General features: G+C 42.0%; 1 protein-coding gene across 4 annotated transcripts in view; it reads left to right on the top strand.

Moving 5' to 3' along the window:
- LOC143746266 (uncharacterized) overlaps positions 1-13838 on the top strand; it is a 192550-nt gene that overhangs the window by 73195 nt on the left and 105517 nt on the right. The window lies entirely within an intron of this gene.

The raw sequence follows: 13838 nt of genomic DNA, 5'->3' as shown, positions 1-13838 counted from the left end.
AAATCATTAGGATATTAAGTAAAGATCATGTTCCATGAAGATATTTTGTAAATTTCCTACCGTAAATGTATAAAACATATATTTTTGTGAGTGAATGCAGCACAATCGTGAACATAAATGGAAAACTTTAAAGGCGATTTTCTCAATGTTTCGATTTTTTGCACCCTCAGATTTCAGATTTTCAAATAGTTGCATCTCAGCCAAATATTGTCCTATCCTAACAAACCATACATCAATGGAAAGCTTATTTATTCAGATTTCATGTGATGTATAAACCTCAATTTAAAAAAAATGACCCATATGACTGGTTTTGTCATCCAGGGTCACATACGTACATTTTATGTAGCTACTGGTATTATTCTTGAATACATATTTCTAAAATTGTATGATGTTTTTGTTGAGTAAGTATTACACAATACTTTTTTCGGACCTTCTTGAATCTTGCCCCTGACAAATAACCAAAATTACAAACAAAAAAAGACTAAAACTAACACTAAAACTAATAAAAACTAAACTTAAACTAAGCATTTTCAAAAAATAAAAACTAAACTAAACTAGCAAATCCACTTTAAAAACTAATTAAAACTAAACTGAATTTGAAAACAAAAAGTCAAAACGAAATAAAAATAAAAATGCAAAACTATAATAACCTTGGCGCGCGACAGTAGAATGCAATCGGTTAATTTAAGTGCTAAGTTATAATAACGTATCAAATCAAAGGAAGACTATATCAGCTGGTTCATTGGCCAATTGTTTGGAGTTAGAAATATATATAACTCGCGCTGCATATTTTGTTATTTTGCCTCAAATACAGGATTATACATTCTCTTTAACAAGCAGGTTGTTCATTACCATGGCAACCGCTTGCATGTCATACTAAATTCGATTTTCGTGTTTAAATAGTAACTATACTGTAGCGTGTGGACCAATCACACACACAAATTATTCATTTTATCTAATGAATAGTCCAGCAAACTCACTCTCCCAACAAAGACCAGTGTAACTTCCTCCGAAACTAACATCCCAATGAAGCTAACACCACTGGCAGAACTCGGGGTCCTGTTACATAGATAAGGATTTTTACGACCTCTAAAAGGGAATTCCTGAGAGATGTGACACTCACTTAATTCTCCTGAGAAGGAGATAATAACCCCTGTTAATCCTATATATTCTATATATATATATATATATAACCACTTGAGAAATGTAGTGTAGTAAAGGTTCAGTGTTGGTGTGATGGAAGAAGACAGGGGTCGGCGTGGCTGGGACTCGTACACTTTTATTTGGTCCAAAAACAGAAAAAATGCGCTGTGCGTGCTTTAACATAAACCTTGTTCACGTTCAGAGAACCCTCTTTCCACTATATAAAAATATCACTCTTTCCACTATTTAAAATATCACTCTTTCCACTATATCAGGCAACACTCTTTCCACTTTCGTTCTCAGCGCTCAGCTCGCGTGTCGTGCGCGAGTACCCAGTCCTTCTCTCACTGCTCTCTTGCAGCAGCCGGCTTTTATGCGGTCTCCCCACGCCAATTACTGCAATCAGAGACAGGTGTTCGTCATTTTGCACTTGACCTACTTACTCACCGCTCGGCTCCGTCCTTGCTCTCGCACTACAGACATCGCTGAACCACGCCCCCCTCGCCACATACCCCCACCGCCCGACTCAGGCCGGGGAGCCGTCCGGCCTGCAGCCCCCCCCCCTTCTCTCCCCCCTCAGCCACAACCATCTGTGCACCCGGCCTGTGGATCACCTTGAACTTAAAAGGCTGTAAGGCCAGATACCAACGGGTGATCCGCACATTGGTATCCTTCATGCGGTGGAGCCACTGCAGGGGAGCGTGGTCCGAACAGAGGGTGAACTCTCGACCCAGGAGGTAGTAGCGGAGGGTGAGAACGGCCCACTTGATGGCTAAAGCTTCCTTTTCAATGGTGCTGTACATAGTCTCTCTCTTCGAGAGCTTCCGACTAATGTACAGCACCGGCCGCTCTTCACCCTCTATCTCCTGGGACAAGACTGTGCCCAGCCCTCTGTCCGACGCGTCAGTCTGTAGGGAAAAAGGGAGAGAAAAGTTAGGAGCCTGTAAGAGCGGTCCGCCACATAGAGCAGCCTTTATCTGAGCAAAGGCCTGCTGACACCGCTCCGTCCACTGGACAGTATCTGGTGCTTCCTTTTTAGTCAGATCAGTCAGCGGGCTAGCGAGGTCCGAATAATTAGCCACAAACCTTCTGTAATATCCAGCTAGCCCCAGGAACTGTCTAACCTCCTTTTTGGTCTTAGGTCTCGGACAGGTCGCAACTGCTGCGGTCTTATCAATTTGGGGACGCACGTGTCCATGACCCAAGTGGAAGCCCAGATACCTAACTTCCACGCGACCAATTGCACACTTCTTTGGGTTGGCCGTGAGCCCCGCCCCTCGCAGCGTCCTGAGGACAGCTCGCAAATGCTGCATATGCCGCTGCCAGTCGTTACTATAGATGATAATATCATCCAAGTAAGCAGCGGCATATGCAGTATGCGGCCGAATAATTCTGTCCATCAGGTGCTGGAAGGTTGCGGGAGCCTTTAGGCACTAAAACTATCGGGCTTGCCCAGTCACTGTTGGATTCTTCTATTACCCCCATGTCCAGCATAGCTTCTAATTCATCCTGAACTATTTTCTTTTTATGTTCAGGTAAACGATACGGCTGGCTGCGTACTATTACGCCTGGTTCGGTCTCAACGTGGTGCTGAATGAGATTTGTCCGACCAGGTAGGGGCGAGAACACATCAGCAAACTCCGCTTGTAAATAACGTATGTCAGTGATTTGGGATGGCGAGAGGTGGTCTCCACCAAATGCCAGAGCGAGAGATTGGGGTTTTGAACTCGCTTCTGGACCGAGATCCTCCTCCCACTTACCACCGTCGCCAGCATCACTGACTCCGCCTCATTCCATTTTTTAACCCTCTGGGGTCCAATGTGTTTTTGGGGTCCTGGAGCATTCTGACATGCTCTAACATTTGTGCTTTTTTCAGTTATTTATAAACATGTTAATGGCAAAGGTGTAAATTCACTCTATATAGCACAAACAGGGCTACCATAATATGTTAGCAAGATGTATGTACATGTTTGTATTTTTGAGAGAATATTGTTTATGCATGGTTATTGAAAAAACTAAAACTTAAAGTCTCTGAAATAAGGCCACAAAACACATACTAAATATGTGTCCTGAAGACTTTTGACTAATGGATGTTCTCGCCTAGGGTTTTTGCTTCAAAATGATCTGAAAACCATCCTTCCAAATCATTCACATAAAACAATACATTGATTTAAATTTAGTAAAACACTTTTTGTTTGGAAAGGCAATATGCGAAATTGGCGCACATGAAATTTTTATACATGAAATTATACTCATGTATAATGGTCTGATTCACACCTGTGAAGACAAAAGATCTGCTTAATGAGCCTGCATAATGAGCTTTTCACAGGTGTGTCACTGAGCCACAAGAAAGAATACAAGGACACAAGAAAAGAAATGTGTATATATACTACAAAATTGGTTCACAGTTGGAAACATCTATAAAAAAATGGTATTTTTCCACTTGTATTTTTGCTTGCAAATTGTATAATATCCAAGGTGAACATTTCTAGTAATTGTGTAGTTAATTCTCATACTGTATTTTCAGAAAGTTTTGGATATGTATCCTCTCCCCAAATTTGTTACTAATAAAACACAATACAAATAATTTGAAGTGAAGGCTTATATTGACCTTTTAAGATTTTGTTTACATCTACCTTGTAAATATATTATTTGCTATTTTATTAAAAAGGTTACAATTACAGCAACAATTAAAATAACAATATTTCAAGTGTAATATTTCTTTGTAAAAACTAAAGTATACATTTTATCATACATATTTCAAATTTAAGGATTCATTAGTTTGAATAAAGCCTACATTGGAACAAACACTATAATAGCATCCTAGTTGACTTTATTTTTGACAAAACAAACATAGCCTAATATATTTAACATTTGAGCAGAAATTGGTGAACAAAAGCTTATTCAATGTGACAGTAGTCTAGTTTACAGTAAACAGTTAATAATCTCTCCAAAAACTAGTCAACGAAATGTTGTCTTTCATATTTCGTCTGTAACATAGGCATATCGTTTGTTGTTTTTATGATAGCCTATATTAGGGCATATAAATATTAATTTGCAGTTTAATACGTTGCTAATACAAAGACATTTTAACGTTATTTCAACATATTTCAGTCGATTTTCACTCATCTCAGTATAGTAATAGGGTTTGGTAAAAACTGTTCAGTTCATTCATTCACACACGCGCTTCATATTTAAACAGTCTTTTTGCGGTTTACATACACTATGATATCGCGATTAGAACAATAATAATAAAAAAAACTTACTTATCAGATGGATCCGTTGCTCCTCGAAATGAAAAAAACCAGCTCATGTTCTGAGGTAAATGTCCCAGGATTATTCCTCACACAGCCTCGCAAGAAGAAATAGTAGGCTACATTAATCTGATGATTACATTTGTTGTGTTATCGCGTTTATGAGGGGCGTTGACACTTTGCATGCGTTGGTTCAGATCATTTGCGTTTGAATACCGCGCGCTCTCCTTGGGCGTGTCAGATTAGCAGAATAATGAGCTGAGAGAACGATAATGAGATCGGCTGACACCTCTCTCTTTTTTAATAGATTACATAAACAGAGAATATTTATTTTAGTTTTGAATTAGATATTTTAAAAGTACAAACTTAAATGATTATAAAGATATATTGCTCGTGCTTGTGTGAATAGTATTCGCTGAGCTTTGTTTAAGTTTAGAGACGTGCACCAGAATTTTTTTTTACGGAGACAGAGAGGCAGAAAGCACACCCTGTTTATTTTCTTAATTTTACAAAAGCACACGGTTTTGATGTTAACGTGAGTATACACAAAAAAAGAAGACCCTCTATAGTTTATAATCATGTATTGATTTTATTTATATGACCAAAAATGACGGAGTATTTTAAGTCTATGTTGCTGCTATGTGGAAAAAAAACAGCAAAACGCGCCGGTGCGTTTCTCGACCCCAGAGAGTTAAGGAGGTTGAGGTGGTATATTTGATGTGCCCCGTCCCTATCTGATCGGACAACCTCATAGTTGAGGTCCCCGACTCGCCGTGTGACCACAAACGGCCCTTGCCACTTCGCGAGTAATTTAGAGCTGGATGTGGGGAGCAATACAAGTACTTTATCTCCCGATGCAAATTTGCCTAGTCTAGCCCCCCTGTTGTACAGCCGACTTTGCTTGTCCTGAGCCTGTAACAAATTCTCCATAGAGAGCCGCCCCAAAGTGTGGAGTTTTGTTCTCAGGTCCAAGACATACTGAATTTCGTTTTTGCTTTTCGAAGGTCCGTCCTCCTAAACCTCTCTAAGCATGTCCAGCACCCTGCGGGGCTGACGCCCATAGAGAAGCTCGAAGGGGGAAAACCCCGTGGAGGCTTGGGGGACCTCGCGTACAGCGAACAAGAGGGGTTCTAGCCACTTATCCCAATTTTTGGCCTCTTCCGGCACAAACTTACGAATCATGGATTTTAACGTGCGATTAAAACGTTCCACCAAGCCGTCTGTTTGTGGGTGATAGACGCTGGTGTGGATCGATTTAATGCCCAATAATTCGTACAGTTCGCGAATAGTGCGTGACATGAACGCCGTGCCTTGATCGGTGAGAATCTCTTTCGGGATTCCCACCCGGGAGATTAATTGAAACAGTACACTCGCCACGCTTTTAGCGGAAATATTGCGAAGCGGCACTGCTTCTGGGTATCGCGTTGCATAATCCACCAGGACTAATGCAAAGCGATGCCCCCGTGCAGATCGTTCTAATGGCCCGATGAGGTCCATTCCAATTCTCTCGAAGGGGACCTCCATTAAGGGAAGAGGGCACAAAGGTGCTTTTGGGTTGGCCGGTGGATTCACCAACTGACATTCGCGACAAGACGCGCACCACTTGCGCACGTTCTCGTGAATGCCCGGCCAGAAAAATCGGGTCATTAAACGATTTAGTGTATCTGCCTGCCCTAAATACCCAGCCATCGGATTACAGTGAGCCGCCTGGAAAAGCATTTCCCGGCGGCTCTTCGGAACTAATAAATGAGTTGTATCTTGCTTTGACTGGGTGTCCTGGGTCACCCGATACAACTTATCTTTTATGATAGCAAAATAAGGATATGAGGGCGGTCGGTCGGGGTGGAGGGGCTGCCCGTCGATTGTACGGACCTGGTCAAACGCATTTTTAAGCGTCTCATCTCGGGACTGTTCCAGAGGAAAGTCATCACGCTCTGAAAGAATCCTTCTTTCAACCGCGTTCCGAACCTCTGGGACAGGTACCGAGGGCCCCGGCACAGCCTCTCCAACCTGAGCGACCGCTCCCCTCTCCTGCTTTCTTTTTGTCCCAGAAGCACCCGCACACAAATGTCCCAATAGTGTTTTAAACCCCGGCCAATTGGTCTCCAAAATTAACGGGTGCCGGAGGTGTTGGCTAACGGCCACCTCCACACTATGCTTTTGGCCCCGAAATTGGATAATGACTGGCATTAAAGGGTAATCCATCACCTCCCCGTGCACACACCGAACCCTAACCGTGTGGCTCTTATCCAATACTTCTGGTTGTATCAGATTTTGATGGATGGAGGTTTGGTTACAACCTGAATCCACCAAAGCCTGATAGGTACCCCCCTTAATACTCACTGGTATTTGGTACAACCCAGCTTGATCGGGGGCAGCCTGCGGTGTGTCAGGGACCCTGACCAGTGTCCCCACCTCCATCACTGGACACCGGTCGATAAAATGTCCAGGGTCCCCGTAACACCAACAGGCCGGCCCAGTCCTTCCTGCCGCCCCAATGGCGGGAAGTGGGTCAAGCGATTGGTGTGGGGAGAGCGTGGGTGCAGGAGGTGCAGTGGCGGAGGCTGTTCCCCTGGGCGGCGCTCTGGGTGCGGGCACAGGCTCAGCCATAGGTCCGGTCCTCCAGCGGGGCGCCGGCCTGGGGAGGAATCCTCCACAGGACCTGGGTGCAGGGACAGGGTGAGAAGAGAGAGAGAGAGAGAGAGAGAGAGAAGCTGCTGGTAGGGGTTCGCCGACCCCTGGGCACGCCACCATCTGGTCCTCCGCCAACTGGATGGCCTGGTTCAGCGACGTCGGGCGGTGGCACTGGACACACTGCGTCTGTCGGCCATCAACCACTTGAGGCACGCGTCCCGGAGCTGCTGCGCAAAGACGAAGGGTCGGCCAGATTCCCTGAGCTCCAGTGACCGGAACCGCTGTCTGCTCTGCTCCGGGGTCCGGCCGACCCGCTGCAAGATGGCGCGTTTGAGGTCTTCATAGACAAGGAGGTTCTGGACTGGTAGCTGTTGTGCGGCGATCTGGGCTTCTCCGGTCAGCAACGGGATCAGCCGCATCGGCCAGTCCGCGGGCGGCCAGCCCCAGGCCTCGGCCGACCTCTCGAACAATTCGAGGAAGGCCTCAAGATCATCTTGTGTGCCCATTTTATGGAGGTGCATGGGCAGGGCCGAGGCTGGAGCTGGCGATGATGGTGTGGCCCGAACCTCCCGGTCCATCCAGCTCAGGAACTGCTCACGGTCCTCCTGCTGGGCCCGGAGGAGTGTCTCGAACCGGCGCTCCTGTTGCTCCTCCATGGCCAGCAGTGCCTGGTGTTGTTGCTGGTGGAGTCCCGCGAGCGCGTGGATGATGTCCGCAAGTGGTGAAGGGGGACTGTCTGGCGGCGGCCTCTTCTTCCATCCCGGGTTTCGGCACCAGTGTAGTAAAGGTTCAGTGTTGGTGTGATGGAAGAAGACAGGGGTAGGCGTGGCTGGGACTCGTACACTTTTATTTGGTCCAAAAACAGAAAAAATGCGCTGTGCGCGCTTTAACATAAACCTCGTTCACGTTCAGAGAACCCTCTTTCCACTATATAAAAATATCACTCTTTCGACTATTTAAAATATCACTCCATTATATCAGGCAACACTCTTTCCACTTTCGTTCTCAGCGCTCAGCTCGCGTGTCGTGCACGAGTACCCAGTCCTTCTCTCACCGCTCTCTTGCACCAGCCGGCTTTTATGCGTCCTCCCCACGCCAATTACTGCAATCAGAGACAGGTGTTCGTCATTTTGCACTTGACCTACTTACTCACCGCTCGGCTCCGTCCTTGCTCTCGCACTACAGACTTCGCTGAACCACGCCCCCCTCGCCACATGTATAAACATGTATCTAATTTTCACATCTCATGATTTTCCTTCTGATGTTGTTTTGGCCTATGTGTTCTTGTAAACTCTAATGGGTTAATGTTTCAGACTTTGCATACTATGGTTAGCCAACATCATATGGCATATTTGGTCTCTATAACTTGGTACTTTGAAGATCGAAATGACTGTGTACATGATATGTCGATAACAACAACATATTAGTATTACAAGAATATTTCATAGTTCTTCATCGAGCTAACACCCATCCAGCCTGCACATGCAAATGAGCCCTCTTGGAACAAAGACCTATAAATCAAATTCTCCCGCCTGGAAACTCCACCTTTCTCATTGGTCGAGCCAATCCTGAGAGGCGGGACCTTTCTAAAGCTTCAAATAGCATCCTCAACAAGCCCTCCCTCTCTTGGTTTCTCAGAACGTTCGGGGTATTTTGCTGTCCTGCGTGGCCTCACCAGTGCCCCAGGCCTTGACCAAACCAGCCATGTGCTCATTCAGGAGAGAGAGGACTCTCTCAAGCACAACAAAATCAAGGACAACCTCAGGAGTTTGTTGTGGCAAAAATTCTGTTAAACATCATCACTGCGTAAGAGACACTCAGAGCCAAATTAATAAAAAAGAAAAGTATTTATTCTTGCAAGAATAGGTTCAGTCTAGTTCACAGAAGTTATGCTGTGCAAGAGAGTGACACACAACAGGAAGATATGAGACAGCCTTTATACTCTTTTCAAGGTTCCTCCTCACCCGCTGTACCTTTCACCCACCCAGATAAGGTCCTTACTGCTGTTCAGTTTCTACTTAAAGACACAAACTGGTACTGAAATAAGCTGGCCAAAACTGACTGTCCCTAAGGTCAGAGGTCCTGTCCCGTATGTTCCTGAAACGTCACACACAAGCACGTACTCACATATATTTTTATACATTGAATAGGTTCTCTCTCTTATGATATCTGTTAGGGATCAATGACTATTAAAATTTCTATTACAATTCCCCCCTTTTTATCATTCAGATTACTCAATCATAATAATAAACAATAAGACAAATTTTAAGTCATATCATCACACTACTCTTCACCTCTGGTTTTTGCATAACTGATCACTCTCTTAAACATTTGTGAAATAACATTTGGAAAAGTAAAAAGCTTAGGCTGTTTTTGTGGGGATAGCCCCTTAATTATTAGCAAGCAAGTAAAGACTTTATCTGAAGCCGGGCTGAATGAATAATCGCTGTTATTGCACTCCCGACCTAGGTCGGACCCTCAGTCACCTCAGTATAAACAAGGAATAGTTTATAGTTTAAGTAGGAAACACACATCAATTTAACACCCTGGTTATCATCACACATCTTGAAACCCACATGGCATTTCAACAGGCTAAGAAATACAAAGAAATAAAAGTAGAATAAAATCCCTCATTTCGACCCCACTCCTTGTACGTCATCTCATAGCGGATAACCACAGTTTTTAACCTTCTCTTCATATCAAAAACATTCATAGAAAGAAAGAAAAAGAAAAGAAAACCATAAAATTTAACACGTTACAGTAGCTCCCACTACTTGTATCATCATATTTTGTTCATCCTATTGAACAGACATTCAAGCTTTAACCAGTCTCTGTACTGAGCTGGAAACACACATTATAATGCATGGTAAACATAACAATATTGATAATCCTATCGCTGAAATTGGTAGTACAGTTCGCAATCAGTACCCCCCAAAGATTAACCACTCTTATCCATTTACCATCAATCGACGCCCTTTTCCATATATCGCCTCCATTTTCCTAACCATTTTTTTCTTAACTTTTAACCTGTTAACCTTCAAGGCCACTTTTGAAAAATCCCCAGAAATGGCATACCCAAACTTAAACAGATACAGTTCATGAACCCTTTGCACTAAAAGCACAAGTATGATCTCATTTGAAAGCTGACACCTAGTAGTTTATTGTAAATGTAGAAATAATTATTGTCATAATGATAAAAAAAATGTTTAAATAGCTTCAAAGTTTTGTAAAGTTATTAGAAATTTACTTTCATGAAACATCTTCATAAAAATAAAATTGAAGTTGGCCCTGGAGCAATCTAGAAATGCACTGCAGCTAAAGCCATATGTGTGACCATTTTATATTTAAAATCTGAAAATGATAAGTCTAAAACTCTGTATTTAGTTAAATGTTTTTCAAGATCATGTCAAATTACTTTATTTTGATTAGACTCTAAAATGCAAACTGATGTTTAGTTATCTTCTGAGTCATCTAATCAGTCTATTGTCTCTATTATTTTGTGGTGCAAACGAGCCCCATTCAGTGTGAGTCTCCCCTGCACACATTTACACCTCTCCAGACTGGTTATGGCTCTAAATATGCATTTCTTTTGTCTGCATTATAGCTACTAACGACTGGCTATTCACAGGCTATTCATAGGGTTTCAAACCCTAATTTCTTTTATCAAAGTTCTCACTAAATATTTGAAACTGGTATCAAATGCACTGAAACATTTCAGTAAGCATTCCTATTTAGAAAAAATCATAAAACAATAACTGCTGGTGGCAGGTGCACCTGGGCTAGCTAGCATGTTAGCTTAGCACACCATCAATACACGACCATTTATGAGATTGAAACCATGTTTGTGCTCCAAACTTACTTTATAACGCAAGTCGAGTGTTTTAAATAATCTTCTGTGATCTAATTTGGCTTCAGATAAAAAAAAATCCGACAGAAAATTTATTATTTATAGTGTTCTGCACGATGATGAAATCTATATCGATTAGCATTGCATTATAAATATAATCTATTATTATGAAATACCTGGCATGGCTTGAAGAACACAGGTAACTCAAATATCATTGCAATCATGTTTATTGTCTTCAAAACATCTTTATCTGCATGTTACAGCGATCTCTGTCAGCTACTTTCTGTATCAGTGACGTCCTGGAATGTCACATGACTATGGGTCTTCTTCGTGGTCCATATATGGACTGTTATTGTGCATATAGCGCCCTCAGGCTATTGGTATGAATTGAAAACACAGCACATCTCAGTAAGAAGCGATCATAATGATTACATCGACGCATTTGGGTATAAATTCAACAAATATTATTCCTGTCTATAGAAATATGATGTGAATCTATGAGAATATATCAATATTTCTCCAAGTCTGCACATTTTTGAGCTAAAGCCCTGAGGGACGATGTTTTGCGAATCGCTGTCATGACGACAGCTTGGAGTGTTTTTTATGAATGGACCAGCTGACGCTCATAATTCATATTAAAGGTATCGACTCATTTTTCCATTTCATAACTCCTGACACAAATTAAGACATAACTGTCACTATAAGTTTCTCAGAATACAATAGTGGTCAAATACTGAATCTTGAGTATTATATCTTTTTAATGATGTATAGTTTGTCAAGGTATAACATTAAATCTGATAGTAAATTTGAACTAAATAAAAAAAAAACGCTTCAGTGCGCCGACGCTCTGGAAACGGTTAACAGGTTAACACCGTATTTAATAAAATCTATCCTGAAAAGGTTTTATATTTTTTATCCATTCTTTTAACCAATGTAGTTGTTCAAAATGAACTCAAATATTTCCATTACAGACCATCTTTTAGCTTATTACCATACAGATTTTTCCATGAACGGACAGATTTTCTAACTCTTAATGAAAAGCCTAATCACCAAGTTTCTTCAGTAATAATCCCTATAATTTACCTGAAATATTTTCTAATGAACCCTTAACCAATCAAATCATTGGATCTAAGCCCTATTTTGATTCAATCAAATAAAATTATCACAAAAACAGATTCTTTGCTAAACTCAAACCATTAGTTGGTGCATCTTCCTCCAGGTGTGTTGGTCATCTCGTCTTCACCAGGGTGACTCTTTGCGAGTCGTTGCCGTGGTATTTCCCTCGTCGGTGAGGGAGGCTGTTACTAGCACGAGCCTTTAACCCCTCACTTTGTCCTCATTTTTGATTGTTGAGGCCTGTCGGTGTAGTCTAAGGTGAGAGGCTAGGACCCAGGTGTCCCACTCTCCAACCATTTTCTGATCATAACCAGATTTGCTCCTTAGATCACGATGCACCCTCACTGGAGTGAACCATTCCCTGCTTTGACCTGTGAATTGAGACCTTAAAGTTTTGTTGGTGACCGCTTGTCTTGCCGGTTGTCCCTTTTAGTGTGACCTGTGGAATTTTCACCATTTGTTCATCTTGCTGATGATATGCATAAATAATTTCAAGTTTATTCTCAACACTTGTCCAATTCAACTCTATTCCTTCTCATTTTACAAATCATCTTATCACTAAATAATTTCTTGCTCACTTAATAGCACTCAGATACCTTTTCCTCTGAAAAACATTCAACCCACTTTGCTCATGTCAACAACACAATACTTGGAACAGAATCAGTTCTGTCTGCTGCAATCCATCCTGACATTCTGTAGGAGGAACATTTTAAGTTATGCGCTGTGCAGGTGTGGCCCTGTTTCTTTCTGCCACAATAATAACCCAGGCCAGGATAGTATCAAAAGTCTACATGCTCTGTAAAGAAAAACAAATGTCGAGGTTATTTTCAGATAGTAAGGTACACATAGTTTCTTTTGTCTGCTGTGCTGCCACGGTCGCTGCCACATCTGCCCTAGCGTTTCCTGTTGAAACAGTCCTGCAAATACACTTACAGACAGCAATTTTGTTAGGGAGAAGAATGGCTTCTTGCCAGGCTTTTACCCAGTCAAGCTCAGTGTCTTCCCAACATATATTGTCCCCTAATAAACCATATTTTGGCCATATTTGGCAATTGTTACCATCCCCCTTTTGATGCAATGATTCAACTCTTGCATCAATCTAACATAATGATGTTTGGATAGAGACGCAAGACCCAACACTCTGGATAAGCTTAAGGCCGCTATCGAAGCATCCTGGGCCTCCATAACACCTCAGCAGTGCCACAGGCTGATTGCCTCCATGCCACGCCGCAATTTCTTTCTGTGTCTTACCCTCTTGCTTGAGGGTGTCAATGATGGCCTTCTGGACAGCAGTCAGGTCGGCAGTCTTACCCATGATTGCGGTTTTGAGTAATGAAACAGGCTGGGAGTTTTTAAAAGCCTCAAGAATCTTTTGCAGGTGTTTAGAGTTAATTAGTTGATTCAGATGATTAGGTTAATAGCTCGTTTAGAGACCCTTTTCATGATATGCTAATTTTTTGAGATAGGAATTTTGGGTTTTCATGAGCTGTATGCCAAAATCATCAGTATTAAAACAATAAAAGACCTGAAATATTTCAGTTGGTGTGCAATGAATCTAAAATATATGCAAGTTTAATTTTTATCATTACATTATGGAAAATAATGAACTTTATCACAATATGCTAATTTTTTGTGAAGGACCTGTATATATATCTTTTTAAATTTTGTAAATATTTACTTTTTTGTAATAAATACTACTTCAGTTTGAAATAACTATGCTATGGACAAGGGAACCCTATGGTCAGTGAGTGTCAAGCTGTTCATCCACCAATGTGGACTACTTCTCCACGACCACATATTTCGACCACATATTTCACAATATTTGACTTTATTTTATCTTTACC

Source organism: Siphateles boraxobius, unplaced genomic scaffold (genome assembly GCF_051911475.1).
Source record: "Siphateles boraxobius isolate OS27281-9 unplaced genomic scaffold, OSU_SipBor_1 10, whole genome shotgun sequence".
NCBI classification, from domain to species: Eukaryota; Metazoa; Chordata; class Actinopteri; order Cypriniformes; family Leuciscidae; genus Siphateles; species Siphateles boraxobius.
This window is presented reverse-complemented; position numbering and strand designations above follow the sequence as displayed.